Here is a 7,498-nt window from a genome sequence, read left to right as displayed (position 1 = left end):
TCTCTATTTGCATTTTTGTTCTATATATTTAGTTTCTACTGTGTTTTTCTCCCTATACTTACAGAACTAAAACACTTGTGTTACCAATCACAATACGGTGTCATCCACAATACCGGCAACGAGGATACTTAAGGAAATCAAACTTTTTCTGCAACACACTGACGATGGTGGATTATTAAAAAACTCGGAACATCCGTTACCCACGACATTGACGACGGCGAATGCAAGAACTTTTAACAAGACGCCATAACATGGGCGACTAGAATTTAGACCATTTATTCGATAATGTTAAAAATTAAATCGGGAAGAAGCAGCGACCCGATATATCAGCAACCTCTTACGCTTAAAAATACTTTATCAATATATTGTTTTTATTTTTTCTTCCACAGCTAAAGTTTTCCTGTTTTTCCACTTAGAGAAGAGGTCAGTGATTTTTTTTCCATTCAGCCGTAAAAACTTTTACGCAAATTATGCACTAAAAACCAATGGACAAAAAAAGAAAATGTTTCATACTTTGCTTGTTTTCTTATGTTACCTGCATAAAATTGAAATTTATGAAACAATACTTATAAATACGGAAGTATTTAAATATTGGATACTGAAAGAGAAAAAAATACCAAATCGATCAGAAACACGGGAAGAAAGAAAAATTCCAAAAATTACTACTGTAGCAACAACAGCAAAAAAGAAGTAGACTGTTGCAATAATAACAAAAGGTCGATGAAAGACAACAAAAGTTTGCAAATTATCACCAACCATGTAAAATAGTTGTCAAAATACCGAGAAATAAAATGCTTTTCCAGAAAATGGAGCGCAATTGACGACTTGTTTGCCTTTACTTCGTTTCAGAAAGTACCATCATCTCTAAAAAATAAATTGTGAAAAGGGACTGACTCTCGAAAAGTTCGCCTACTACTAAGAAAATGAGGGATTACTGAACATAGGTTTATGAATTATTTTCTACCCTAAAAACTCGCACTTGCTGAAACGGTTAAGCTTCTAACAAAGATGATTAGTGTCGAATCACTCCTGTTTTACAAAAGTTTGAAATGTCTGAACTTGACAAGAAAATATCATGAACATTACTTAATATTTGTATCATTGGTAAATAAAACTACGACGAGTTCAAACTATCTTAACGTTGTGCGTATAACTTTAAATGGTTGATAATTGTGCCAGGAATTGTATCCGAGAATTGTAGCAATTAGATGAAGAATTATGCCATAGTTCGAAAGAGAACCACATTTAATCTTACAAAAGTTAGCTTAAGACTGCCAATGACTTTATGACACAAGATGGTAAAAATAATCAATAGTTAGGAATTTCTAACATAAAAAGTAGAAAGCACGTCATTTCTCTCCTTTAAAAATTAGTCAAACTAAAAGGAAAATGTTTCATCACCCTCTTATAAAGACAAGTTGTTCCAATATAGATCAAGTAAAAGGAATAATTATAAAGTTGGGGATATTTGTGTTAAAAAATTCCGAAAATATGGCACAGACTAGATGCATTAGTTCAATTTATAAGAATCGTTAGTAAAGATTTTTTTGCCAGAAAATAGAAAAATAAAAAAAAAATTAAGTAGCGGAAAATTACGATGCGAAATCTCTTTCGAAATTAAGCAAAGACTTATCGAAATAAATGCATACATTAAATGAAGGACGATGCCCCCCAAAATAAAGCATGTAATTATATGTATATATAAATACATATATATATATATATATATATATATATATATATATATATATATATATATACTATGTTACGAAAAAACGTAGTAACAATTGAAGAGTGAGCAGAAAGGAAAAGCGTTACAGCAAGGAAGCATAAACATTAAATTATTTTAAAACGCAAATAAAAGGGATTAAAGCTTAAGCTCAAAGTCAAAAACTAATGTCAAACCGAATCGAAAGTAATATTCTGTATAGTATTAGTATTATATATAATAGTATTATATATGTTTATGTATATGTATCATTGTATATTTATATGTATATGCATATGTATATGCATATGTATATGTATCATTGTATATTTATATGTATATGCATATGTATATGTATATGTATCATTGTATATTTATATGTATATGCATATGCATATGTATATGTATCATTGTATATTTAATCTTTATTGTCACTTCGTTTGTCCTTTCTCGTTTTCTTTATATTTAATTTTCTTATGATATACACATTGTCCATTTTTATATCTTTTTACATCTGAATTGGCATCATTTATATATAAATATATATATATGTATATATGTATATATCCGAACTCATGTACATATTTTATTAATATTCATAGTATGCTTTGCATTATTAAATCAGTGTTAACTAGTTGGTTTTACCATGCCACTTTTTGACTAATAAATAAGTCCATGAAAGTCATGGAAAATGAGACTATGGAACAAAACTGTTATGACGTGGGTAAATGGCATCCTTCATAACAGTAAAAAAAAACATGGTAATAAATCACATCGATGGCGAGGAAAAACAATGGTCATCGGTTAACAAGGTTTATTGATGTTAACATAACGATTACATAAAAATATATATTCAGATGGGAACAGATTGAATTAGAAATGTCTCTGTTACAAAGAACGATGTCCATTCCTCCATTATCCCAATCGCAGACTGCCGCCTCGCGTCCTATTCTCGTTTATTCCCGTTGCTTTGTTTACATACGAGAATCCCAGGGACCATTCCACAGTTCAGGGGAAACAACTCTTCTCTGAAAATGTAGCAGTTATTTTCCTTATATTGGATTCTTAGATTCGTTCTAATTTGTCGTCTGAACAAAGACTATGTAGAAAAGAACTTATTCATACACGCAAGCCAAGAGACATGCCAATTCACACACCGTATTCAAAAAAATGGTTCATTCTTGATAAGAAAGCAATTAGCATTTCTCTTTCACGGAGTGAGGGTAAACCAGGGGTTATATTTGATTTCCTCCTGAAAATATTGGAAATAACTTATCAAGACCAAAATAATTTGCGGTAAAATTGTACGACATGGATTGAGTTAATATTCCTTAATTATAGTTTTATATCTAATGTTAATTTAATTAATTTATTCATTCTATTCGCCAAAAATAAGCCTTATTCTCACTGTGACGTTCGGTACTACTGCTAGTAGAGACAAGATTCATAGACAGCATTCTTACTTGAGAGTTATGCAATAAGACGGTTGCGTTCATTACATGTACATTTCTGCACGTTGGTAGTCGGAAAATGAAAGCAAAGAGGGAATTATAAAAACAAGTGTTTCAAGAAAAAAAAATTTTTAAGTAAAAAGTTTTTCGATATGTTCAGTACGTCTTTAGTGAAGACTGGAAAATTTCCTGATACTCTTATTTGCCAAATATATTTACCTTGAATGTGTACGAGTGTAATAAGTTCATTGACGCACATTTCATGATAATAACTATTTACTACACGACTGTGAAATTATCTACAATATGGTTGTCTTCAAGTCCAACATAAACAAGATCTTGATGAACCGTTCCACTTAAATTAACAAATTGACCGAATATCCATTACTAACGATTACTATATTGTCCAATTGACTACTGTGCACTCTTAACCCCCATCTTCGAGTGGTCTCTGGCCTTGATAAGGTTAGTTATACCTATGTGAAAAAAAACTATTACGTTATCCTGCGCATTAAACTAACAGTGTTACTTCTTTTACTTCGACGACGACGGCGACGACGGCGACGACGACGACGACGACGATGCCGTTGAAGACTACGATTTCTCCTTATTACTCAGTCGACGATGACACGTTCTTCTTACTACACAAACAAACTCTGCAGGTTGGACCATCACTGCACATTGACCGAAATAGTCATTCGTTCTTACTAATATAATAATTAAAATAAATACAAAAATTAGCGCAGCATGCTCCATCATACACATATATATTTCCCATCGATTTAAATTGAATGTGTTGTTATTTTTTATTTACTATTTGAGTGTTGTATTTTTTTTATATATATTTCGGTTCATTTACATTAAATTATAACCAATTACGCATGGAATAAACAACAAAAGTAACAATTTTATTAAATTTCAGGAAGAAATATAGCGACAGATATATATACAATTCATAAAGTGTGCCTGACATTATAATGGGCGGGCAGTGGATACAACTAACAACCGTACTTACTTTTTTATTTATTTCCTTTTGTTTTCATTTTTACTGGTGGGGTGGGAAACATTATTTCATCGAACAACGCCGGTATACGGGCCCTGCTAGCATGAAATAATTTATCGTGTTTAAGTACATTTTTAGGTCGACTGCGATTAAGATTGTTCTATAAGAAAACCTTATATAATTACAAGTTGTGAAGTTGAACTCGTAACACATCTCGGATAAGATGCAGAGAAAATTTGCACATTAGTTGCTCCTTGCACGAAATTCACTCACCGGCGATCACGCATATTAACTTACTCTAGCCATTGCATTTTGTCGTTATCATAACATGTCGTAGGAAATAGTTGGTGTGAGTTAATTTAGTGACCCCGCTTTATTACGCTCCACAATGTCTTGCTTGTTTCATTTCAATATTGTTTTCAAATATAATAAAGAGTTATATTCATGTTTTTTTTTCTCAAATAAATATGTATATTTATTTTAATGAATTTTTATTATATATTTTTTCAACTAAAAACGCTTATGTATGCCGACTTATAAACACATTTTAATAAAAATAATGAATAAATATGTGAAATAAATACGTTCGTAAATATATTTTATTTGAAAATAAGAACAATTTACTAATAATTTTATGTATTATATTTAAACAAAAAAATGAAAGAAAGCTAAATGAAACAAACATATAACCGTGATACGTGATTGAGTATAATATAACACCATCTATTTTCTATGTGCCATGGCGTACACAATACGCAATGGTAGCAGTAAGTAAATATGCGTTATCGACAACTTACATTTAGAATCCTTTTTTAAGCATATGAATTGAACCCAAAGTAGTTCTACAACCTACACGAGTCGAAAAAGTAAAATTTTAAAAGATAATGAACCATTATCTCGATAATTCTTTTACTATCAAAGTAATAAATAACATGAGCTGTTACCAGAGACTTCTATTAGATATATAGTCCGAGATTTTATCAAAAGGCTGACTCTTCATAAAATGTCGGGCTTATAAAACCAGGCAATAGTATTAACTTTAAACATTATAATGTACTCCTGACCACAGAGTGCTTACTTAAATAAAATGCTTAGCAAACTTAACAGTCTAATTAAATACATGAGTGATATATCTGCCGTTGGATAGATTTTTTTTTTTTTTTAGATATAAGTACGATGACTATCAATCTATATTCTCAATACAATAAAAAATATCAAATTACTTAAATCTAATGCATTCCATGAAATAATCTATAGTATAATCATTTTTCTTTACTGTTTGAAAATGTGTTTTGAGTGAACAACTAGACGAACTTGCGGTCTAATGACAAACATTTGATAAATTAGTTAAATAAACATTTATTCATATAAATTTATTAATTTTTATGTCGATTTCTCAAACCAATTTGAATTACTGTTCTGATTTTATCATAAAAATTAAAGCAAATAGAATTACCTCATAAAGGTAAGCCCAGAAACAAATGTACATATATATTTTTTTCAGAAGTTAAGAAATATCAAAGAAAAGATTGAAAAAAATAACAATTAATTTCAAAAGAAAACATGTGTCGAATCTAATTAAGCTTTCACAGATTTGAGCGAATCTTTATGTACAGAAGAAATCTTAAGTCATCAATGAATAGCACAAAAAGAAGTTTTCAGATTTTTCCTCACGCTCTTACAGATTGAGATGGTAATCAAATTATAACAAAACCTTCCAATAACTACGTCACAGATGCGTGTAAAAGTATTCATAAAATGAAACCGCTTTTGTCAACAACAGACCTTACATTAAGCAATTGTTCTTCATAATCATTACGTGGATATATTTATTAAATGTAGTTGTTGTATATAAGTTACATATTAAGGTTGACAATTAACGACAAAACGTATTTAGTCCGGTTTTAATGTTTAAATTTCCCCGGATAATTTTTAAAGAAACCAAATTAAACCCGTTATTTATAATCAGCTGGACACATGATTATAACATAGCAGTTTACATATTTATAAACAGACTGATGAGAATCTTTCTCTCTCCCTCACACACACACACACACACACATATATATATATATATATATATATATATATAGACATATACACACATATATGTGTATATATATATATATATATATATATATATATATATATATATATATGGCCTGGTATAAACAAGTTTACAGAAACATCCAAGCGTAGATGAACGTAACAAGCTGAAGTATGTTCTTTTGAAAGATAATCAAGGTGGGCAGTTTATTGTTCTCAGTTTCTATGGAGTTGATCAATAAAGAGAGAGATTTACCATAACGCTATCTACACACATGTGCCTGGCCACTTAATTCAATTCTTTAGTTGCAAATGACAACTGATACAATAATTGCAAGATAATACCGTCGGCAGGAACACCGCTCGACATGACATGATAACCTTCAATGATCTTGAGAGACTAGAAAGCTTTGGAAGATCTGATCGCCGCGATCTGGCCGTTGATTTTCGTCAATGGATGTATTTATTAATACCCCTGTCGTTAGTTATCTAAGTCACGCTATAAACTGATAGAAAATTGAATCAAATGGAAATAGGCAATCTTAAGGTACGTCCATACGTTCTACGAGTTTTGCTATGAATGTTATATTTCAAGCGCAGATATAACATAACGGGGAGCAAAAGCGTGCGGAAACTGCCTTTTATAGATTATGTGGACGTATCTGACAATACTACTTTAACTTAAACACTCCAAAGAAAGTGGACTTCAAGCAGAGTGAGTAACGCACAAATTTAAAAATTGCGTAAGTACTTCTAGATAGTGATGCGTCCATCCGATCTGCATATTAAATGAGTTCATTCAGACGAATCTATGAACATTCTATTTTAAACTTAAGCAAAGTGAATACCACTGACCGAAAAGGCATTGCCATTAAGGTCCAAGCTCAAACAAGAATAATAAAACTTAAAATTTTCTTCCTGAGACACAGGGGCTTCCTACCAACGTCTTTACCAGCCAAAATAAAATAGCAATAACTGATAACTTCGCCTACTTACGAAGCTTTGCAAAGAAAAAAAAAGCCGTACAGATTAGGAAGAAACTAAGATTGGAAAGAGCTCCTATTTACAATGCCTCCCCACGGGATAGAGTAAGACACCAGGGTCGTTTTTTAACGTGGAGAAAAGGAACAAAAATCAAAAATTGTCTCAGTCTTGAAGGAGTGCCCCTCCACTGACAGAGAACAAGAAATTGAAGTGCAGCATCTGAAGGAGAGATACTACACTGTGATATCGGCCCAAAGAGGTGTAATAAACAAAAAATGGCTATAAGATCTCCATTTTGATCTTTTT

Source organism: Euprymna scolopes, chromosome 3, assembly GCF_053919585.1.
Source record: "Euprymna scolopes isolate OS-2025 chromosome 3, ASM5391958v1, whole genome shotgun sequence".
NCBI classification, from domain to species: Eukaryota; Metazoa; Mollusca; class Cephalopoda; order Sepiida; family Sepiolidae; genus Euprymna; species Euprymna scolopes.
The sequence above is the reverse complement of the archived record's forward strand: the minus strand, read 5'-3'. Positions refer to the sequence as shown.